At 42.1% G+C, this 25260-nt stretch overlaps 1 pseudogene across 1 annotated transcript in view; it reads right to left on the bottom strand.

The window, feature by feature from the left end:
* The window catches only part of LOC307185551 (putative E3 ubiquitin-protein ligase HERC6), a 100565-nt pseudogene that overhangs the window by 19678 nt on the left and 55627 nt on the right, over positions 1-25260 (bottom strand). The window contains exons 5-14 of the transcript in view: positions 24121-24517; positions 22482-22557; positions 21629-21787; positions 19495-19612; positions 13770-13886; positions 10213-10326; positions 9842-9882; positions 9430-9488; positions 6570-6650; positions 3264-3453 (exon numbers count right to left, since the gene is read on the bottom strand). The product of the transcript in view is annotated as a putative E3 ubiquitin-protein ligase HERC6 (transcript). The remainder of the gene's footprint in view (positions 1-3263; positions 3454-6569; positions 6651-9429; positions 9489-9841; positions 9883-10212; positions 10327-13769; positions 13887-19494; positions 19613-21628; positions 21788-22481; positions 22558-24120; positions 24518-25260) is intronic.

Consider the following 25260-nt stretch of genomic DNA (forward strand, 5'->3'; position numbering starts at 1 on the left):
CTTTAAAAGACAATTCTCAAAAACAAACATATCAAGTGTTAAAATATATTTTCAAACTAATGTAACTAAAATAGTATGACCCAGATGCATGAACGGCAGATTAATTTAGCAGAGACTTCACAAATGGAACCAAATACACATGAGACTTTAGTATATGATGAAGGTGGCATTGCATATGAGTGGGGAATGAAACAGATCATTTAATAAATGTGTGACAACTGGAAACTGATCTGAAAAAAATGAAGTTTAATCAAGATAAACTCCATATAGTTCAAAGATTTAAACATAAAAATGAAACAATGTGGAGGAGGGATAAATTGGGAGATTGGGATTGACTTATACACACTACTATATATAAAATAGATAACTAATAAGGACCTACTGGATAGCACAGGGAACTGTACTCAGTACTCTGAATGACCTGTATTGGAAAAGAATCTAAAAAAGAGTGGATATATGTATATATATATGACTGATTCACTTTGCTGTACAGCAGAAACTAACACAACATTATAAATCAGCTATACTCCAATAAAAATCAACTTAAAAAATGAAACAATAAAAATTCTAATAGGAGCATGGGAAATCTTTAAATTTCATCATGAGGTAAACTTTTTGAGGTATGACCCAAATTCAGAAACCATAAAAGAAAATGTTAATATAGTAGGCTGCATAAAAATGTTTAAAAATAATTATGCATTGCAAAAATACAACAAAATAAAAAAATTTTAGTAACCTAAAGAAAAAAATTGCAACTCATACTATGGATAAAGAATTGTCGTATATGTATAGCTGATTCATTTTTCTGTATAGCAGAAACTAACACAACATTGTAAAGCAACTATACTCCAATAAAAATTAATTTAAAAAAATAAAATAAATAAGTGATATGGGAAGATGTGGCAAAAAAAAAAAAAGAGTTGTCTTAGTAGTTTAAAAGCTTCTAAATAAAAAAGAAAGATACTAACAACAAATGGAAAACTAGGTAAGAGGGAGAACTGATAGTTTCTAGAATATGATGTACAAATGGAACTGAATATAGGAAAACCAGCACAACTTCATTCATAATGAGAAAATTCAAATTCAAATTAAGAGATTCTTGGGGACTTCCCTGGTGGCGCAGTGGTTAAGAATCTACCTGCTAATGGAAGGGACACAGGTTTGATCCCTGGTCTGGGAAGATCCCATATGCTGCGGAGCAACTAAGCCCGTGTGCTACAACTACTGAGCCTGTGCTCTAGAGCCCATGAGCCACAACTACTGAGCCTGCGTGCCACAGCTACTGAAGCCCACACGCCTAGGGCCTGTGCTCCACAACAAGAGAAGCCACTGCAATGAGAAGCCTGTGCACCGCAACAAAGAGTAGCCCCTGCTCGCCGCAACTAGAGAAAGCCCACGGGCAGCAATGAAGACACAATGCAGCAAAAGAAAATAAATTTAAAAAAAAAAAAAAAGAGAGAGAGACTCTTGGGAATTCCCTGGCTGTCCAGTGATTAGGACTCCACGCTTCCACTGCAGGGGGCCCAGGTTTGATCCCTGGTCGGGGAACTAGGATCCCAAAAGGGGCGTGGCCTGCCCAAAAAAAAAAAAAAAGAGAGATTCTTCTTTTCAGAACGGTATAGACCAAAGTTTGGTTCACACTGTGGAGAAGTGTGTGGGCTGAGGCTCTCATATTTATTGATTAAGTGTAAACTGGTACATCTTCTGTCAGAGCTATGTTGCCCAATTCCAAGGGTGACAATGTGAATGGTAACCACTTAAAGCTGGACAACATGGTGGCCCTGACTTCTGTGGAGGGTCATTTGGCAAAATCTCTCAAGATTTAAAATGCACATACAATTTGACCCAGTAATTCTGCTTTCTGGACATTTCCCTGCCCGTGTAAATTTATGTACGTACAAAGAAATGCATGTTAGAACTCTTATAATAGCAAAAATTTATGTATATCCTCCCAATAGAATACTACTCAACCATTAAATGGAATGAGGCAGTCATATAGGTCCTGTAACATAATGATCTCCAAGATATACTGTTTAGTGAAAAAAGCAAGTTGCCAAAGAATGTATGCTACCATTTTTAAAAAGAATTATTATTTCTATATGTTTTTATATAGAGAGAATATCTTTCAAAGGTTACACAAGAAACTCTACTCTGTAACTGCTTTCTGGGAGGGGAACTAGGTAGCTTATGATTCACCATACATTTCACCTTCACACCTTTTAAGCTTTGGACCTTGAACATTAGCTCAAAGTTGTAAAAGGATAACCCATGGCATTGAATAAAATAAAAAACAAGAACACAAAGTTAAACATTTTTTTCCTCACCTCTGGTCAAAATGTCTAAAGTTTTAAAACAACATAAAGTTTTAAAGTATGGATTTATCTTGACTGGATACTCTATGGTTATTAAATTCTGATGTCAAGGCCATGACCAAGTCTAAGATTTACACATGCTTTGTGATGATAGAGTAATGATCATAATAGCTTTGAAACCGAGCAGGACCCTGTGGGGCGCTCCCAGGTACAAAAGGCTTTCCCGTGCCTCCTGTTTCTTGATTGTAGGAAAAAGGCTTCAACCTCCGAGACCCTCCCTGGGTTCCAAAGGGCAGATTCACACTGTTACTAATTAGGAAGTGAGAGAATGCAGAAAGGAAGGAAAGCCAGTCCGGAAACAATAGTGCAGAGATGGGGCAGGGTCCTGGTTCCTCCTCGAGGGATATACAAGACAGTCTGACACATATCTCTGAGTGCTTCTACAGGAACTAAGACCCCACCCCAGGTGGAGGATGGTAACTTCAGGCTGACCATAAGCACTGGAACCCCAGACTGGTTACAACCAGAAAGCTGATGACTGAGATTCCCAGAGCACCATCCTGTTACCTCACCACCAACCAGTCAGAAGAAAGTCACACCCTCTGCAGCCCTCCCTGAAAATTTGCCTTTAGAAACTCTTCCCTGAGACCCATCAGGGAGTTCAGGTCTTCTGAGCATAAACTGCCCGTTCTCCTTGTTTGGCACTTGAAATAAACCTTCCTCTGCCCCAAACTCCAGTGCTTCGGTTTGTTTGGCCTCACTGTGCGTCAGGCACACAAACTCGGATTTGACGATAGCTTTAGGTTAATCTTTTCAATAATGCAAATACCACATATTCAAACATTTGTGTAGTATTTTGCAGTCTATCTAAACTTTGCTACAACTTCTACTTTAGACAGTGACTCTCTATTGAGAATACGGATAAAGTGACATAAAGGTAATCACACTTACTCAGGACTTGTGAAGATTGGCCAGTCATGTTATGAACAGCCTCTGCAAACGGGACCACCAGAGTCATCCAGTTCTTAGGATCATGCATGACAGGACACTCTGGGAGCAGAAGGAAGACCGATAAAGTTTCTTGGTGTGGAGAACAATATGGAAGAGTGTTGAGCAGAGGATCCCTGAGACGTGTTGTTATCTGTGGTTGAAACAGGATCAGGGAGAGGCCCAGGATATATTAGACACAGAGTATTGCAAGAAAGAAGCTATGGGACCAGAGGTGTCATGTCCACTATGTTCCAAATGGAATAATCATTTAGTTTTCCCGAAACCTACTATTCAAACTCCATCACTCCTTGTTTCCCAAATGCCCCTGAAGTAGTATGTGAGAACCATCCACCCTATTTTATATTGGGGTGAATGAAAGAAATAAAGTGAAATCACACGCCGGGACCTACTGAATGAATCATAACGAACCGTTGCTCAATCAGAAGGGATCCATATCTAGATCTCTCTGACCTAAAATTCTACCGTGGCAGAGAAAATGCCATACGTTCACCTCACCAGTCCTATGTCATCTTCCTCCGGGGCTTGCGGGCAGATGGCATTGCCCAGCCTCCCCTGCAGTTAGGTGGGCCCATGCGACCGGGTTCTAGCTAACAGAATGTGAGGGAAGGCAATGTGTGACACTTCCAGGCTTGGCCCCTAAGGCCTCCCATGTGACCTTTCATACCCTCTTTCCCCATCTGCCAACCAACACAAAAGACCTGCTGGAGAATTTCGTGGCCCTGGGGCCTAGAATGACAGAAAGGAGACTGAGTCACCCCGGAATGAACCTGGGCGGGGGGGGAAGGGTGGTAGAATTTGCCACCCCCAGATATGCCACTCCAACACGAGGGTTATTTTAAGCTGAAGGCAAGTGAGAAAAAGCAGACGTGGAATGAGCTCTCTGGCCTCTCCCATCTACCTGAAAACAGAACATAAATTCCCCTTGTGAAGGTGCCCTCCTGTCCCCAGCTTCCCGTCCCAGGAAGGGGATAACAACCTGACTAGCAGAGATGAGCTGGCGCTGAGGAAGGCTCTACACCGCAAACCTCACTAACTAGCCCTTAGCCACCATTGCTTTCTCGTGTATTTTCCTTCCCACCATTTGCCAACCCAGAAGCTCAAAGTCCGTATCTTTTGTCTTCTCGCTTCTCTACAAAATCACTGTTCTTCACTAAGATGCTTTAGAAGCCCAAGTTCTAACCAGTCCTTAAAGTTACTCATCACTGAGTATTTCCATGTATAAGTGGGATGCACATGTTAATAAACCTGTTTTTCTCTTGTTCTTCTGTATTTTCTCAGTGTAATCTGTGAGGCCCCAGCCAATGAAACTAAGGTAAGGAGAGCAAAAGTAATTTTTTTCCTTCCCTACAGGTGCCTCCTATAGCAACCCTCTTTGGACTTTGGTGTGAGAGAAAAAAAAAAAATCTTCACTGTGTGAATCGGCCATTGAGATTTGGAAGTTGTCTGGAGAAGCTTATGTCTGGAGGAGGTAATCAAGAGGATGTTGACCCTCAAGCTGGACCTGGGCAATCACATGGTCCTCACCCACTCCCGTCTGTTTGGAATGCATGCTCTGCCCACTGTTCCCATAGTGGGAGCTGTTCCAAGGATGCAGCCTTGAGAGAGTAAGGTGTTGCCGAGACTATGTGGACAGTATACGTGACTGAACCCAGCAGTTAATGCCTCTATATGAACTTAAGGATTCGGGCGGGCGGGTGCAGATCTACTCATCTTGCGGCCACCCAAGACAAGCCTTGTAAGTTCCCTTGCTTATTAAACCTGCTACCTTCCAATCTGGAGGGGCTGCCTCTTTCTTCAGTCCTTCCTTGTCCTCTGAGCACAGGGGGTGGTTTCTGAACCAACAGCTTATGTATTCTCTCTAACAGACCTTAGATACTCTTAACTGTGAGTATCTGCCTCCACATGTCCTAAGCACTGTTAGATGATACATGCAACGATAAACTGTGAAGTACTGTATACTAGTATTACACTGATGTTCTTACAATTTGTTTTTTCATATATCCAGAAGAACATGACTTCTGCGGAATGCTAGTAGGTGTACATGGGAAAACAGTGTCACAAAGTCAAATAACTTTGAGAAAAATAGGGTCAAAAAAGCTAGATTTCTTTCAGTATATGACATCATAGAGTCTTTGATTTACTTACGTGCATCACGACTCCATAATAGTATGCGGTGTTCCTAAAGCTGCGTCACTAAGAACCCCTCTTCATAGAGCATTCTGTGAAACTAATGTTTCTTAGAACTCACACCGGGAATAGCACCCCAAGTGATCTCCCACATAACCTAAATATTTATTTTAAAAATATACCTGATCACCTACACTATTCTTATTTTTTCATCTTGAAAATAAAAATAGGGACTTCCTTGGTGGTCCCATGGGTAAGACTAAGCGCTCCCAATGCAGGGGGCCCAGGTTTGATCCCTGTTCAGGGAACTGGATCCCACATGCCGCAACTAAGACCTGACGCAGCCAAATAAAATATAAATAAATATTTTAAAAAGTAAATAAATAAAAAGTTTCTACTGCATATTAAGGAACACTCTCCCCCTTTCCCTTCCAAATGTAGGGACCCCAAACGGTATAAAGATGATTTTCAACTGAAGACGTCAGAGATTCAGCTGTTGTGGAAAGAAGCCTTCAGAGCTTTTCTCATCTAACTAAAGGCAGAGGCTTCGAAGGGTGAAGCAGCTATAAATCCTCTCCTGGGTGGGCAGGCGAGCGAGCTTCACTGCCAGGAAAAAGACCCCGCACTTGCACTTGGATGAGAAATTGCAGAAACAAACGTTATCACAAGCTATCCTATCTTCCATGTGTCCCCCTAAATGCCCATCTGTCTCCCAATGGAAATTGTTTCATTTATTTCTCCCCCTTCCCTAAAGTTGGTATATAAACCCTCATTCCTAGCTGCTCTTCACAAGTAGAACTTCTCTTTTCTGTTAATCTGTCTATTCTTAATCGGTAGGTCCCAAAACATATGAATCCCAAACTAGTACTCTTTTCATAAGTTATGCCTCTCAAGCACTGTTTTTCTCATATTGAAAATAAAAACACTGTATCTACTGTACATTTAAGCATGCACAGCGCCTAATACAGTGTCTGGCATATAGTAACCTCATAATAAACACTAGCCCCTCCCCATCACACTTCCATCTCACTCAACTCCTAACAAAAGTAAACTGTAATCATATCGGTTCCTGTAAAGAAATTCTATTCATCTATTTCTCAAGTGAATATTGGTTATTACCAAAGAAGAAATCCATTCTTTTTTTGTTAACTTCTCGCCACTTCTAAGTCCACATCAATGGAAATAGTTTCTCCAGATTCTCTTTGGATGCAAGAAATGCAAAAAAAGAAACACATAAACAGATGTAAAGGAATATTCCTAACTTCATATACCATTAGGTATAATTTTATTTTACTATATATCATATATTATCTTTTTTCTTAAAGCTTGCATTCTTTCAAAATAATCAATTTACTTGGCACAAAAAAAAGTTATAAAGTCTATGTTCTCCTAATAGAGAATAGGTAACAATTTATTATCTCAAGTTTGGGCTGCAAGAATAGCAAAAGTTTACATGCTGCGTCTGACAGCTGAAACCATTTACCCTCACACTCAGCCTGCGCACCGAGAACTGAAACTCCCTAACCCCACCTATCTTACCATCTATATTTATATTACTTTGGGATTCCACTGTTTCATTAGCATGACTTTACTATTCCAAGACACCCTTGTCCAAGCAAACGGCTTGATTGTTCATTTTAGGAACTTCCTGAAAAGACCCATTAACTCTACCACGGAAAGCAATCAACAGTTTACGCCCTAAAATTCTTCGCCTCTCTTGTCTCAAAATCCTTGCCTTGGGCTTCCCTGGTGGCGCAGTGGTTGAGAGTCCGCCTGCCGATGCAGGGGACACGGGTTCGTGCCCCGGTCCGGGAAGATCCCACATGCCGCAGAGCGGCTGGGCCCATGAGCCATGGCCGCTGGGCCTGCGCGTCCGGAGCCTGTGCTCCGCACCGGGAGAGGCCACAGCAGTGAGAGGCCCGCGTACCGCAAAAAAAAAAAAAAAAAAAAAAAAAAATCATCCTTTCCTTGCTGTTTCCAACCGTCCTGGATTGTAGTATCTTTCCTCAATCCTGATGAAGTCCCCAATCCTCCCCTCCCACACTGAAAGACCTGCCTTAATCCAAACTGTTGATTTAAAAAAATTCAGACCTGGCCATTCTCCTCAGAAATACTACCAAGGCTTTCTTTGCCTAGGTGTGGCGTTTCCCTGGGTTGTGTTGGTAATATTTGAGGAGCTTGCACTCTGTAGGACGATTTGTCTTTATAATGTACTATTAAATATTTCATGCTTGCTAGATTAACCAATCAATTGTAATACTAGGCCTAAAACATTTATGCAAGTACCAAAACAGAGTACTGTAAATTTTCCTGTAAAATAAATTCTCCTTTGCAGCCTTTGGCGTCTTAAGATCAAACCTTCAGGTTTATCACTCCTGGGAAGGGGACATGGAGACACTTTAGAAAGATAATTTTCTTAGTGTAGAAAAGATTCTCCTCTAGGTAATGAGAATTAGCTTGAGGCTACAGTGGGGAAGAAACAGGATACATTACATGGTAGAGTCCCCTCCTTCCTAGGCTAGAAGGATGGCAAGAAGAGGATGGCAAATGGGAGAGAAAGCCGGCAGAGGGAAGCAGTGTCTTGATTTCTCATCTCCTGCCTTTGGCCGGGATGTGTAGAGATGAATAGGGATGCCTCTGGGGACTCTAGAATGATAACTGCCTCGTGAGCTGCGGTGGGCAGGCATGACACTCATCTTCACTGGGCTTCTCTGGTTCCCAGGTGAAGCTGTTGGACCCAACAGTTCCTCCAGTCTCCCTGAGGAATGGCTGGGAATGCAGCTGGGTTAAGAACCAAAGGGACAATGGCGGGGGGGCGGGGGGAAAGGGAGGGCAGGTTACTTAGAGGCAAGAAGTACCTGCAACAGGGGTTAAGCGAATAGTGAGTACCGCCTAGCGGCGGATGTGTACAGCTATCTTCTGAGGCCAAGTCAACAAGGGAGGGACAGGACCTGACCTAGGGAAGGAGGATAGAGACGAGTGACACCAGCTGCGGACAGACCTGCAGGGCACCGGCCTCCAGAGAAGACAGAGGGCAGCCTAAGGGCCCCTTTATGCTACTATTCCCCCTCCCCTCCCTCGTTACTGCTAAAGTAATTAAACAAGGAGGCCATTACACTGCAGTGGCTCCAGTGCCATGGTGGCCTATAAAAGCAACCCAAAATCTAAGCCTGTAAATGCCTCAAAGTTATGAATCAAAAGCTAAGGGCAGCCAATCACAAAAAGCCCAGTAGGCTTTGAGTTATAGCCAGTCAAATAGCTTCCTTTCTTCGTTTCTGTACCTTCTCCGTATGTCTCTCCCTGAGCTCCTCTCGCCGGTGCACTCTTAGGCAATTCTGAATTGGTGCTGCGTGATTCAAATTGATGTGCGCTCAAACAAACTTACAATTTTTAATATGCCTCACTTTATCCTTCAGTAGTTCCCAGGTACAGTATTGGAGCGCATAGAGGGAGGCGAAGAAACAGAAGACCAAACATTGAGCGATTTAAGAGAGGACTTGTTTAAACTACTGAATCAGACCAAGTGTCAAACCAAGTAGGAGAGAAGTTAGATGCTCCTCTGTGGTAGTAAGACTAGTTAAAGATAAAATAAATAGAATCTGTTTTCCTTATTGATCTCAAAATAAGAGCTTCAGAGCACAGGCCTGGCCTCTAAGTACAAAAGCAATGTTCGAATGAACTGATCGCTCCTAGATGCAAAGATTCTGAAAAAAACACCATTCCTGCCAATCAGACAGCAGAGAAGGGCAGGGCAGAGGCAGTGAACAAGGTAAATTAGAAATTACAACTTGCAGTGGTCCAATAGGAAACTACTTTACAAAAATGGGAGAATTCTGTAACAACCTATGGAGTTTTCAATGTTGGATTCTTTTTTGTTCATAGATAACAAAATGCACATATTAAAATGACTGAGTCGAAACATTTCATTTTAAATATCCCCCAGTGTTTTAAATAAAGTTAAGTCTCATGTAAATGTTACCTTTTCTTTAAAAACTTGCAGTCAGACAAGCAGGAGATGAAAATATCACTCTAATTTCCCTGCAAACATAATAAGACAAGGTTAAGTCACAACATACTATAAGCATATCCCTTTTATCTTACCAAATACTGTATGTAACTGATGACATGGAACCATTGTTAACAAAAATAACTGCTCTCTTAAGAGTCCTCCAAATTCTGGGTATACTTTGTGCATGTGACTGCTAAATCTCACCAAAACCCTTCATAGTTGATTTGATCAAGTCATCTAGATTTAAATAAAACGCATCCTTCTGAAAACAGAAACTTCTGGAGCTCCAGAGAATAAACTATGAAGCTATAAAAACAGTCTGCCCTGGGAAAGGCTTTGTGGCATAGAAAGTATTTTTGATTCACTCCTGCATCTTCCTCACCTATCAAAGTGCCTGGCATATTGTACATCCTCAATATACCTCTGTTAAAGAAATGATGAATGAATGAATAAAATGATTTCTTCAAACTAAGAGATGGTAGAAGAGAACCATGATTAAAATGCAAATGCCTTCATGACAAAGCCAAATCCTCTCTCTTATGTCTAGGATAAAATGACCAAGGCTTCAGAACCAAATAAAAGTGCTTTCTCCTTTTTTTTTGGGCTGTGCCACACGGCTTGCAGGGTCTTAGTTCCCGAAACAGGGATCGAACCTGGGGCCCCAGCAGTGAAAGCGCAGAGGCCTAACCCCTGGACCGCCAGGAAATTCCCAGTTTCTACTCTGTCAGACAGAGCCACCTCTCAGTCACTTACTTCATGCTCTGCACTTCCTCTTGCCACTGCCATCCATTTTTCTGTCAGTGACTGGTTAATTCCGCTTATTTCTGGCAGGGTTTTCCTGGAAACGTTGGTGGAACTAGTATCCTTCTAGGAAGAAAGAAAAGAATGATCAGGAAAATACACACACATTAAGTAGTGAGTAAAACACAGGTGGGAGATGGGCCCCCATCCTCTCAGACAGTGGGGTTTTGTGGGAGGAGCCAGAGCATCAGACTGGCCTGGCGCTTCCATTTTCTAGCCTTGGCCACTTTGCTTGGTCCAAGCCTTAGCTTTGTTATTTAAAAAATGAGATAACACAAAAGAACTGAAGACAGGGACTCAAACAGATACTGTATGTCAATATTCATTGCAGCATTATCCACAATAGCCAAAAAGATGGGAACAACCCACGTCCAGCAACAGCATCAACAGATGAATATGGTACATCCATACAATGGAATATTACTCGGCCATGAAAAGGAAGGAAGTTCGACACATGCTGCAACATGGATGAACTGTGAAAACGCTACGCTGAGTGAAATAAGCCTGATACAAAAGGACAAATATTGCACAATTCCACTTATATGAAACAGGCTAATTCATAGACAGAAAGGGTATTAGAGGTTACCTGGGGTTACAGGTAGTGGGGAATGGGGAGTTATTATTTAATGGTTCAAAGTTTCTGCTTTGGGAGAAAAAAGAGTTTCTGCTTGGGGTAATGAAAACAGTTTTAGAGGTAGATAGCGGTGAAGGTTTTACCACATTAAAAAATGAGATTAAAAGATATTAGGTACACAAAGCCTTTGGATTATAGTAAGTACTCAGTAAACACTAGTTTCTTTCTGCCCTTTAATCATCCACAGGTTTTTGCTTTTATATCCGTGGTTTTCAAACTGATAACAGAATCACCTAGTGATCTTGTTAAAGCCTAGACTGCTGGGCCCATCTCCACAGTTTTCGATTCAACAGGTCAGGCGTGGAGCTCAAGAATCTGCATCTAGCAAATTCCCAGGTGATGCTGAGGCTGCCGATTTGGGGACCACATTTTTGAGAACCATCGTTCTACATAGTATTTGAAACCAAATGGCTCAACCAGAGGTGTCAGAAATCACTGTCTGGAGAGAAAAACCTGTCTTTAATATATTTTTCCAAGGACATTAGCGCTCTGCTCTGTAATATACCTCTGCTTCCACTAACTTATAGTAAATCAGGGAATTCTGCATCACTTTTGTTTAATGCTTAGCTAAAGATCTTTTGAAAAAGATGTATTACCGTGACTCCCAAAGTTCCCTTCACTGTCTTGATCTGAGTCCTGGGTGTTCCCTGGAGTTCAACCATGAGGAAGCTTTTTTCCCTCCACCATCCCAGGGACCTTAGGACGATGAGGTGCTCCCTACTGGCATTTACAGACCATTTCTTCTACTTTCTTCTTCAAAATCCCGGCTCCTCTGAAGCACATAACAACAGACTGTATCACCTGCCAAAGTCCTAGTCACGACCCTTCAATCACTGGAAACTTTAGCACCTTGCTGCCTGTCTTCCTCAGCACATCCACGCCTGTCATCATTCTTCCTGTCCTTCTTGGCAACTTCGTCCTTCATGAACCCAGTTTATTGCCCCTCTTGATCTCTCAGTTCTTTATCTTGTCTCCACTCTCTTCCTTTGCTCCACTGCAGCCACCCAGGCCCTGGGTCGGGGCTTCTAAACTGATCCGCCTGGCATTTTGCGTCCGACAATTCTCTGTTGTGAGCGGCTGTCTTGTGCACTGCAGGATGTTTAGCAGCGGCCCTGGCCTCTACCCACCTGATGCCAGTAGCAGCCACCCCGACATACATGCTCCTCCCTCAGGACAACCTCAGCTGAGCACAGACATTGCCAGGTGTTTCCAGGGGCGCAAAACCACTCCTAGTTGAAAACTATTGCCCTAGATAAAGGTGATATTCTGTACTTTATAATCACCAGTCATTGTTCCAGGGACTTCCCTGGTGGTGCAGTGGTTAAGAATCCACCTGCCAATGCAGGGGACACGGGTTCGAACCCTGGTCCAGGAAGATCCCCCATGCCGCAGAGCGACTAAGCCCGTGCGACACAACTACTGAGCCTGCGCTCTAGAGCTCGTGCTCCGCAACGAGAGAAGCCACCGCAGTGAGAACCCTGTAGAGAAAGCCCACATGCAGCAACAAAGACCCAACACAGCCAAACAAACAAACAAAAATTGTTCCACCTTCTAAATTTGCATTAGAAACATTCTCCTCTCTGATCATCATACACCATCCTTCGAATTCACTGACTTCAGAGTGGAACTCCCAGGCTAACATTCTTTGATGCTGGAATGAGTTAAGACTTGGGGGCTGTTGGGATGAAATGAATGTATTCTGCATGCAAGAAGGACATGAATTTGAGGGGGGCAGTGGCAGAACGTTATGGACTGAGTGTTTTCCCCCCAAATTCATATATTGGAATCCTAACCCCCAATGTGATGGTATTAGGAGGTAGGGCCTTTGGAAAGTGATTGGGTCATGAGGGTGGAGCCCTCAGGAATGGAACTAGTGCCCTTTATAACAGACCCCAGAGAGCTCTTTCACCCCTGTTCCTTCTGCCACATGAGGATACAGTGAGAAGACAGCCATCTGTAAACCAGGAAGCAGGCCCTCGCCAGACATCAAATCTGCCATCATCTTTTTTTTTTTTTTTGGCCACACTGTGCAGCTTGCGGGATCTTAGTTCCCAGACCAGACCAGGGATCGAACCCCGGGCCACAGCAGTGAAAGTGTCAAGTCCTAACCACTGGACCACCAGGGAATTCCCAAATGTGCTGTCATCTTAATCCCAGACTTCCCAGCCTCCAAAACTGTGAGAAATAAACTTCTGTTTATAAACCACTCAATCTATGGTATTTTGTTATAGCAGCCCGAAGAGACGAAGACACTTTAGAGTGGAATCCACTCCAACATTCTTTGAGGCCACTGGGCTCTCCAATCCATCAACCCTATTGTTTGTTCATTATCTATCCTACCCAGCTTAGGTTCTACGGTCAGCAGTGTAATCAGTCATTTGCAAATACCTCCAAGTCTTCTGTCCCTTTCCTATTGTACTTACCTAGCAAAAGTCCACCTGTAGTTAACCTTCAATCTGAATTACTCCAAAGGAATCCAAGCAGCTTAACATCAATGGAGAAAAACAAACAACTGTGCCGACTGATTTCACCTTATGCCCTACAACCACAGATTTCAAATGGTCACTCTATACTGTCTCGTAATCTCCCACGATGTTCACTGTCTCACTCTGAGTCACTATTGCACACTTTCCGTTTATTCCTAAACCTGTAGCAATCTTCCTCTGCTTCACTAAGTTTCAAATAAGGACCGTGCCTTGTGCATCACTGAGAAAACTGAAACAATCAGGGAAGAACTAATCACCTTCCCACAAGCAACCTACCCTCACCTCCACTGTTCCTCATCTGAACAGAATAAAAATTTCTGCCCAAAGCCCTACGTGCCACACTGGACCCCTGGCCCTGCTTCCTGGCTCCTATTCTGGGACAGTATTACCTCTACAATCATTCCCTCTTTCTCGTGCATCATCACTTTCTCCTCCTGAACTGGATCGTTCTCACTGGCATACAAACATACCTTAATATCACCCATCCAAACAACAACAGAACTTCTCTAAGTGGGAAACACAAGAGAAGGGAAGGACCTACAAAAACAAACCCAAAACAATTAAGAAAATGGTACTAGGAACATACATATCGATAATTACCTTAAACGTGAATGGATTAAATGCTCCAACCAAAAGACACAAGCTTGCTGAATGGATACAAAAACAAGACCCATATATATGCTGTCTACAAGAGACCTACTGCAGACCTAGGGACACATACAGGCTGAAAGTGAGGGGATGGAAAAAGATATTCCATGCAAATGGAAATCAAAAGAAAGCTGGAGTAGCAATACTCATATCAGACAAAATAGACTTTAAAATAAAGAATGCTACGAGAGACAAGGAAGTACACTACATAAACATCAAGGGATCAATCCAAGAAGAAGATATAACAATTATAAATATATATGCACACAACATAGGAGCACCTCAATACATAAGGCAACTGCTAACAGCTATAAAAGAGAAAATAGTAACACAATAATAGTGGAAGACTTTAACACCTCACTTATGCCAATGGACAGATCATCCAAAATGAAAATAAATAAGGAAACAGAAGCTTTAAATGACACAATAGACCAGATAGATTTAATTGATATTTATGGGACATTCCACCCAAAAAAAACAGATTACACTTTCTTCTCAAGTGCGCACAGAACATTCTCCAGGATAGATCACAACTTGGGTCACAAATCAAGCCTCAGTAACTTTAAGAAAATTGAAATCATATCAAGCATCTTTTCTGACCCCAATGCTAAGAGATTAGAAATGAATTACAGGGAAAAAAACGTAAAAAACACAAACACGTGGAGGCTAAACAATACATTACTAAATAACCAAGAGATCACTGAAGAAATCAAAGAGGAAATCAAAAAATACCTAGAGACAAACGACAATGAAACACGATGATCCAAAACCTATGGGATGCAGCAAAAGCAGTTCTAAGAAGGAAGTTTACAGCTATACAAGTCTACCTAAAGAAACAAGAAACATCTCAAATAAACAATCTAACCTTACACCTAAAGGAACTAGAGAAAGAAGAACAAACAAAACCCAAAGTTAGCAGAAGGAAAGAAATCATAAAGATCAGAGCAGAAATAAATGAAATAGCAACAAAGAAAACAATAGCAAAGATCAATAAAACTAAAAGCTCATTCTTTGAGAAGATAAAAAAATGTATAAACCATCAGCCAGACTCATCAAGAAAAAGAGGGAGAGGACTCAAATTAATAAAATTAGAAATAAAAAAGGAGAAGTTACAACAGACACTGCTGAAATACAAAGCATCCTAAGAGACTAGTACAAGGAACTCTATGCCAATAAAATGGACAACATGGAAGAAATGGACAAATTCTTAGAAAGGTATAGCCTTCCAAGACTGAACCAGGAAGAAACAGAAAATATGAACAGACCAATCACAAGTAATGAAATTGAAACTGTGATGAAAAATCTTCCAACAAACAAAAGTCCAGGACCACATGGCTTGACAGGTGAATTCTATCAAACATTTAGAGAAGAGCTAACACGCATCCTTCTCAAACTCTTCCCAAAAACTGCGGAGGAAGGAACACTCCCAAACTCATTCTCTGAGGCCACCATCACCCTGATACCAAAACCAGACAAAGATACCACAAAAAAAGAAAGTTACAGAAAAATATCACTGATGAATATAGATGCAAAAATTCTCAACAAAATACTAGCAAACAGAATCCAACAACACATTAAAAGGATCATGCACCATGATCAAGTGGGATTTATCCCAGGGATGGATGTATTCTTCAGTATATGCAAATCAATCAATGTGATACACCATATTAACAAATTGAAGAAGAAAAAACCATATGATCATCTCAATAGATGCAGAAAAGGCTTTTGACAAAATTCAAGACCCATTTATGATAAAAACTCTTCAGAACGTGGGAATAGATGGAACCTACTTCAACATAATAAAGACCATATATGACAAACCCACAGCAAACATCATTCTCAATGGTGAAAAGCTGAAAGCATTTCCTCTAAGATCAGGAACAAGACAAGGATGTCCACTCTTGCCACTATTATTCAACATAGTTTTGGAAGTCCTAGCCATGACAATCAGAGAAGAAAAAGAAATAAAAGGAATCCAAATCGGAAAAGAAGACGTAAAACTGTAACTGTTTGCAGATGACATGACACTATACATAGAAAATCCTAAAGATGCCACCAGAAAACTATTAGAGCTAATCAATGAATTTGGTAAAGCTGCAGGATACAAAATTAATGTACAGAAATCTCTTGCCTTCCTATACACTAATGATGAGAAATCTGAAAGAGAAATTAAGGAAACACTCCCATTTACCATTGCAACAAAAAGAATAAAATACCTAGGAATAAACCTACCTAGGGAGACAAAAGACCTGTATGCAGAAAACTATAAGACACTGATGAAAGAAATTAAAGATGATACAAACAGATGGAGAGATATACCATGTTCTTGGATTGGAAGAATCAACGTTGTGAAAATGACTCTACTACCCAAAGCAATCTACAGATTCAATGCAATCCCTATCAAACTACCAATGGCATTTTTCACAGAAGTAGAACAAAAAATTTCACAATTTGTATGGAAACACAAAAGACCCTGAATATCCAAAGCAGTCCTGAGAAAGGAAAATGGAGCTGGAGGAATCAGGCTCCCTGACTTCAGACTATACTACAAAGCTACAGTAATCAAGACAGTATGGTACTGGCACAAAAACAGAAATACAGATCAATGGAACAGGATAGGAAGCCCAGAGATAAACCCATGCACATATGGTCACCTTACCTTTGATAAAGGAGGCAAGAATATACAGTGGAGAAAAGACAGCCTCTTCGAAAAGTGGTGCTGGGAAAACTGGACAGGTACATGTAAAAGTATGAAATTAGAACACTCCCTAACACCATACAGAAAAATAAACTCAAAATGGATTAAAGACCTAATTGTAAGGCCAGGCACTATAAAACTCTTAGAGGAAAACATAGGTAGAACACTCTATGACATAAATCACAGCAAGATCCTTTTTGACCCACCTCCTAGAGAAATGGAAATAAAAACAAAAATAAACAAATGGGACCTAATGAAACTTCAAAGCTTTTGCACAGCAACGGAAACCATAAACAAGACCAAAAGACAACCCTCAGAATGGAAGAAAATATTTGCAAATGAAGCAACTGCCAAAGCAGTCTTGAGGGGAAAAAACGGAGCTGGAGGAATCAGACTCCCTGACTTCAGAATATACTACAAAGCTACAGTAATCAAGACAATATGGTACTGGCACAAAAACAGAAACATAGCTCAATGGACCAAGATAGAAAGCCCAGAGATAAACCCACGCACCTATGGTCAACTAATCTATGACAAAGGAGGCAAGGATATACAATGGAGGAAGGACAGTCTCTTCAATAAGTGTGCTGGACAGCTACATGTAAAAGAATGAAATTAGAACACTCCCTAACACTGTACACAAAAATAAACTCAAAATGGATTAGAGACCTAAATGTACGACCGGACACTATAAAACTCTTATAGAGGAAACCATAGGAAGAACACTCTGTGACATAAATCACCACAAGATCTTTTTTGATCCACCTCCTAGAGTAATGGAAATAAAAACAAAAATAAACAAATGGGACCTAATGAAACTTAAAAGCTTTTGCACAGCAAAGGAAACCATAAACAAGACGAAAAGACAACCCTCAGAATGGGAGAAAATATTTGCAAACAAATCAACAGACAAGAGATTAATCCAAAATATATAAACAGCTCATGTAGCTCAATATTAAAAAAACAAACAACTCAATCCAAAAATGGGCAGAAGACCTAATAGACATTTCTCCAAAGAAGACATACAGATGGCCAAGAAGCACATGAAAAGCTGCTCAACATCACTAATTATTAGAGAAATGCAAGTCAAAACTACAATGAGGTATCACCTAACACCAGTTAGAATGGGCACCATCAGAAAATGTACAAACAACAAATGCTGGAGAGGGTGTGGAGAAAAGGGAACCCTCTTGCACTGTTGGTGGGAATGTAAATTGATCCAGCCACTATGGAGAACAGTATGGAGGTTCCTCAAAAAACTAAAAATAGAATTATCATATGATCCAGTAATCCCACTACTGGGCATATACCCAGAGAAAACCATAATTCAAAAAGACACATGCACCCCAATGTTCACTGCAGCACTATTTACAATAGCCAAGTCACAGAAGCAACCTAAATGCCCATCGACAGATGAATGGATAAAGAAGATGTGGTACGTATATACAATGGAATATTACTCAGCCATAAAAAGGAACATAATTGGGTCATTTGTTGAGACGTGGATGGATCTAGAGACTGTCATACAGAGTGAAGTAAGTCAGAAAGAGAAAAACAAATATCATATATTAACGCATATATGTGAAACCTAGAAAAATGGTACAGATTAACCGGTTTGCAGGGCAGAAATAGAGACACAGATGTAGAGAACAAACGTATGGACACCAAGGGACAAAAGCGGCAGGGGATGGGAGTAGCGGTGTGATGAATTGGGAAACTGGGATTGACATGTATACACTGATGTGTATAAAATGGATGACTAATAAGAACCTGCTGTATAAAAAAAGAATTAAGAGAGATATTTAAAAAAAAAGAATGCAAAGAAGCTTTAGGAAAAGCTTTACCAGTTTGGTTGGTGCACATTTTCCTTTTTATGTTTCCAAAAGCCTGATGCATGATAAAAATATATGATCAATTAAGTCTAAAAAAAAAAAAATACCAATAGGGCTTCCCTGGTGGCGCAGTGGTTGAGAGTCCGCCTGCCGATGCAGGGGACACGGGTTTGTGCCCCGGTCCGGGAGGATCCCACATGCCGTGGAGTGGCTGGGACCGTGAGCCATGGCCGCTGAGCCTGCGCGTCCGGAGCCTGTGCTCCGCAACGGGAGAGGCCACAACAGTGAGAGGCCCGCGTACCGCAAAAAAGGAAAAAAAAAAAAATCAAGTTCTTCCGATGCTACTCAGAGAAATGCCAACACATGTCAGATTTCTGTAAGTTATTACATCTAAGTTTTCTTTTTAACTTTAAATGCATTAAAATGAACCCCAGTGCATTAAACTCAACAGGTATCATTCTTTTTTTAAAAAGTATCTTTATTGGAGTATAATTGCTTTACAGTGGTGTGTTAGTTTCTGCCTTATAAAAAAGTGAATCAGCTATACATATATCCTCTCCTCTCTCTTGTGTCTCCCTCCCATCCTCTCTATCCCACCCCTCCACGTGGTCGCAAAGCACCGAGCTGATCTCCCTGTGCTATGCGGCTGCTTCCCACTAGCTATCTATTTTACATTTGGTAGTGTATATATGTCCATGCCACCCTCTCACTTCGTCCCAGCTTACCCTTCCCCCTCCCCGGTCCTCAAGTCCATTCTCTACATCTGCGTCTTTATTCCCGTCTTGTCCCTAGGTTCTTCAGAACCTTTTTTTTTTTTTTTTCAGATTCCACATATATATGTGTGTTAACATACGGTATTTGTTTTTCTCTTTCTGACTTACTTCACTCTGTATGACAGACTCGAGGTACAGGTATCATTCTTATTCAAAAAATTACTTCCTGATGACACACAGGAGATCCAGGAAGACTTTTTTTACCTTCTGATAATGCCAGGGAGTGGTAGCATCCACAGGAGGCTTGTATAATTTTCATACCAGTCAGAGTTTCTATCTTCCTATAATAAAAATGATACAAAATCTATTAATCCTTCTTCAGATTGGGTCACCAAGTGGACTACAGATATTTTAACTTATTTTCTTGTATTTCTGTACTATTGGGTTGGCCAAAAAGTTCGTTCGGGGGTTTCCATAACATCTTATGGAAAAACCCGAATGAACTTTTTATTCCAAAGCCTTCAAGCTATTTTAACGTGTCATCAACATGTACAAAGGTGCAGGGCAGAATCCAGAACAATATATAATTCAAAAGGGAATTGGGCTTTTGAATTATTGGGCTTTTCACACATTGTATAATGTACTAACTTTTATGCTATACTTATCAGCCTAAAAGAAAACTAAATTTCTTCACACACATATAGTCCAGGGCTTTAGAATTTATAGAGCACTGTCACCTACAACACCTATCTCACCCTGTGAGATAAAGATACCACTAGGCGGGCTTCCCTGGTGGCGCAGTGATTGAGAGTCCGCCTGCCGATGCAGGGGACACGGGTTCGTGCCCCGGTCCGGGAGGATCCCACATGCCGCGGAGCGGCTGGGCCCGTGAGCCATGGCCGCTGAGCCTGGGCGTCCGGAGCCTGTGCTCCGCAATGGGAGAGGCCACAACAGTGAGAGGCCCGCGTACCGCAAAAAAAAAAAAAAAAAAAAAAAGATACCACTAGGTTGATTCCTATTAAACTGCCACTTTTGTGGATCAAAAACATAACTATCGGCAATTTCACACGGCTCAACCTAGGAAAACTCAAAGAGGTGAACTAGTATCAGTTGTAGAACAGACTCAAACCTTGCGCTTTTCATTCCAAGTTCAGTGCTCATTCCCCCAAGCCACAGCAATCTCTTTTTTTTTTTTTTTTTTTTTTTTGGTTTTTTTTTGCGGTACGCGGGCCTCTCACTGTTGTGGCCTCTCCCGTTGCGGAGCACAGGCTCCGGACGCGCAGGCCCAGCGGCCATGGCTCACAGGCCCAGCCGCTCCGCGGAATGTGGGATCTTCCCGGACCGGGGCACGAACCCGTGTCCCCTGCATCGGCAGGCGGACTCCCAACCACTGCGCCACCAGGGAAGCCCCTACAGCAATCTCTTATACAATTTAATGAGCAGAGAAAGTAACAAAAGGTAACTTCCTAGCATTAAAAAACATGTTTTTGAAAATTTCCAATGCACGTAATTCATGAACACACAGTTCAGACTGCTTGTCATATCATTTGGCCTAGGAAGCTGTGTGTGAGGATGTGATTTTTTACCCCGATTTTACTAAGGAAAATATTAGGATCCAGTGGCTTATGACAAGCCAAAAGGTTATGTTGGGAGGAAAACCTTTCCTCTTCCAACTTGTGTCCCATGATTGGGGACCTGCAAATTAACTGAGTATAAACAGATTAACAGGAGAAAAGGCAAAGTTTATCTACATGTACAGACAGGAGCTCCCGTAATGGAAAATTTGTACAATAGCCTGAGTAGAGGTGTACATATATTAACTTAGCAAAAGGGATTTATTTAGGGCTTGAGTGGGAGAGGATGGAAGGTTCAATTGAGTTTTTGATGCTGATCGGGCGCTTTGTCTTTACAACGGCTGAATTCATAGGAAACTCCCTCAAAGGACGGTTAATGGCAGCTGTATCTAAAACAGGTAAAACTAAATCTTACCTGTTTTAGTCAGGTAAGATGTCTCTCTGTGAACTTTCTGTAGCTCAAAGATTTTCGCTTTAAAATAATCTTTACACCAACTCTGGAGGTCCAAGTGGGTCCCACAGTTATTTCCAGTACCTAAGATTAAAATCACAGGGTCACAGGTTCTCACTTCATGCTGCCCTGCTCTTTCATAGACTCTAATTAAATAACAACTGGTGTTATACCTTGTCTTCTTCCCCCCTCCTTCCCTCCCTACACTGTAACCTGTGAGGTTAGGGACTGTGTTTGTTATAGTCATCTTTGGACCCTGGCATCTTGCATGGTGCCTGTCACATGAAACTCAAAAATACTGAATGAATAAATGAATGAATTAAAATACGTACTTAGGCATAAAATGTATTTCCTTAAATTCTCCAATTCCCAGCTGTCCTTCAGAACCAGATCCCACGCGAAGACCCTTCCTTTGTGACAGCCAGCCAGGGAATGCTCCTTTCCACAGCTCACCGGACCAACATACAGAGTCTCCAATGCCGGAATTCGTTCTTTAGGAACAAAAACAAAACCAAACCTCCCATAAGATTGTTCATATAATACCAAGTTTAAGAAAGTACTTTTCCTCAAAAGGAAGGGTCACTGGGATTTCCCATCTCTTCCAATGACTTTTCAATCAAGGCCTAAGGTCCACCTTAAAGGTGTGAAGGAAACAGGCTCAGTGTGTGGCACTGTCCTTATGAGAATACGGCTGCTATTTAAAAGGGTGGGCATGTGGAGGAGGGAACCTGTAAGGACTTGCTGCCCTAACATTTCTCTATGAGGGTGGAGTCAAAACCCAGCCAGATAAAGGAGAGAAGATGGGATCACCCCTCCTCCATTCCTCTGACTTTCCAGCCCTGAAGAGTGAGAACAGTGCATCCTTTGCTAAGGGCAAGGAGCCTGCCTGAGTGTGAGAGGCAGATGCCAGAGGCACTCACAGTGAAGAGTGCAGTAACATGCCTCCCAATGGGCCAGATGTGCCCACAGATGAAAACCTCAGCACATTTCCCTACAAGACAATCCAAGCTGTTCTCCCAAAGCATTTGTCTCTGAATTATCGGAGGTTTGAAGTTAAGCACGTCATTACTGGTAAAGTTTTTCTTAACACTTGAGTTTTCTTTTTTAATCTTGTGATCTTATCCTTTTCAATGATTTACTTTGCAAACTATGCAACGATAAAAAAATTCCCAAAGATTCATATACTCATGGAGGTGGAAACTGGTACCTTCTTCCTGGAGCAGAATTTGGCTTTAAGTGTCACGTTCTCCCTAATTTCCACCTGAAGGGGATCAGAATATGCCACCCCAAAATACGCCACTTTGGCCTAAGGATGACTTTGAGATGAAGGCAACTGAGAATCAACAGATGCAGAAAGAGTTCTCTGCCTTCCCCTTATCAACTTAAAAGCATAAATTTGTGAAGTTGGCATGAATTTCTCCTGTGAAGGTGCACCCCCCCCTTCCATACCAGGAAGAAAAGAATGCCTCTTATCACCAGAGCTGGCACTGAGATGAGTCTGCATAAACAGCCCTTAGTAAAGTAACACTTATCTTCCATTAGTTTCCCTCATATACTTCTTTTTTTTTTTTAAGATGTTCATTACTTTTATCTTTTTTTTTTAAGTTGTTTTATTTTTGGCTGCGTTGGGTCTTCATTGCTGCACACGGGCTTTCTCTAGTTGCGGCGAGCAGGGGCTACTCTTCGTTGCAGTGTGCGGGCTTCTCATTGCCATGCCTTCTCTTGCTGCGGAGCATGGGCTCTAGGTGCGTGGGCTCAGTAGTTGTGGCGCACGGGCTTAGCTGCTCCGCGGCATGTGGGATCTTCCTGGACCAGGACTCGAACCCGTGTCCCCTGCACTGGCAGGTGGACTCTCAACCACTGTGCCACCAGGGAAGCCCCTCCCTAATATATTTCAAAGACACTTCTCCACAAATGATCATCCCTCAAAACCCAAACCCCCTGTTCTTTGTTAAATGGCATATAAGCTCCTAAGGCTAACCACTTCTTGAGTTTCACTTTTCTGTGAACTCCTGTGCACATAAAATATTTCTAAAGTTGGAAGGTTTTTTCTCGTTAATCTGTCTTTGTCAGTTTAGTTCACAGACCCTCAGTATAAGAACTAAGAGGGGAGAGGAGAAGTTTTTCCTCCAGACACATCTTTTGGAATTTATTTTAAGTAATCAGAAATTTGGTCAAATATTTACTTACAATAATGTCAATCATACTATTATTTATAAAAGGCCCTGATGAGATAAAAACAAACTTCCACAAGAGGAGAATAACTGAATTGTACTGTCAGAACCTGGAACGTTACACAACAATTTAAAATTTATTTTAAAAAATATATAATAAAAGGGCAATATGTTCATGATATTATGTTTGACGAAAACGCAATTTAGAGTTAAATTCTGCATATATAAAACTGTATAATGACATGATTTTATAAAGATTAAATGTATAATAGGAAAAAAAGGCCAAAAAAATGCATCAAAATATTAGTTGTCTTTGGGTGTTAGAATCATAAGCGATTTCTTTCCCTGTGTCTCTATTGATATAATAATCAATAATAGCAAAATGCTATTATACATGTTTTTAATCTGAAGAAAAAAGACGCCCTAGGGTATTTCTGAGGGAGTTTCAGGTGTCCAAACCACAAACCACGTTTGCAAGGTCACTCCGTTCCAGACAGATTCGCAGAGGTAAGGACTGGTGCCAAAAGGCATCTCCGTCCAAGGGAACGCTGCGCAGTTTAGCGCAACTTTCAGTTTCGTTTTGAAGACGGAACAACTGGAAACCGAAACAAAGCCGAGGCGCCTCGGGAAAACGAAACGGGAGGCGTTGCGGTCAGGCTGCGGGAGGCGTTGCGCTCAGGCTGCGCGGGGCTCCGTTCTCCCGTCTCCGGCGGCCCGCGACCCAGCAGAAGTACGGGCCGCTCCCGCCCCCAGCCGCCTGCCCGGATCTGTGCGCTCTGCCAGCTGCGGCACCCAAAGGCTAGGGACGGGCGCGCGCTGACTTCCCAGGAAACGGGAGGCTGGGTGAGCCGCGCCCTCGCTGGCGTCCCCCTGACGTCCAGCTCGCCCCCCGCGAACGGCTTTCGGGTGTCGAACCTGAGCGCCAAGTGTTGAGGAGCAGAGGGACCCCGGAGGAAGAGCGCCTCAATGTGCATCCTAGCTAAGCCCCTTGAGAGCGCTGTGACTCTGGGCAAGTCACTTCCCGATTCTGTGCCTCGGCTACCACGTCTGTGAAATGTGGACAGTAATACAGCGAATCTAATGATAATAAATTGTGTTAGAATAATGCCTAGAGTACTTAATAAAAGCATCTGCGTGCCAGCCCTTTTTTAGGCGGTTTTTGGCACTGGAAATACAAAATCCTCATGGTGCTTACATTCTCCTATTTATAAACAGATAAATAAATATTTTGTATGATGTCAAGTGGCAACGTGAAGAAAAATAAAACAGTAAAGGAATGCAGGGCGAGGGCAGAAGGAACTAGCATTTTTTTTTTTTTTTTTTGCGGTACGCGGGCCTCTCACTGTTGTGGCCTCTCCCGTTGCGGAGCACAGGCTCCGGACGCGCAGGCTCAGCGGCCATGGCTCACGGGCCCAGCCGCTCCGCGGCATGTGGGATCTTCCCAGACCGGGGCACGAACCCGTGTCCCCTGCATCGGCAGGCGGACTCTCAACCACTGTGCCACCAGGGAAGCCCGAAACTAGCATTTTTTGGTAAGATATCAGGGAAGACCTCTCTGATGAAGTGACATTTGAGCAGAGAGCCAATGGGACCCGGGGAATGAGGGAATGAGTCATTCTCGTATCTAAGCGCGCAGGGTGAAGTGGAGCATTTGGAGGCTTTTGAGAAGAGAAGTGATATGATCTGACTTTAGTTTTAAAAGAATTATTCTGGCTGCCATGTAGAAAATAACAGAACAAAGACGGAAGCAGAAAAGCCAGTTAGGGGAAGCTGCTGTCAGAGCCCAGGAT

The sequence above is a fragment of the Stenella coeruleoalba genome (assembly GCF_951394435.1).
Source record: "Stenella coeruleoalba genome assembly, chromosome: 4".
NCBI classification, from domain to species: Eukaryota; Metazoa; Chordata; class Mammalia; order Artiodactyla; family Delphinidae; genus Stenella; species Stenella coeruleoalba.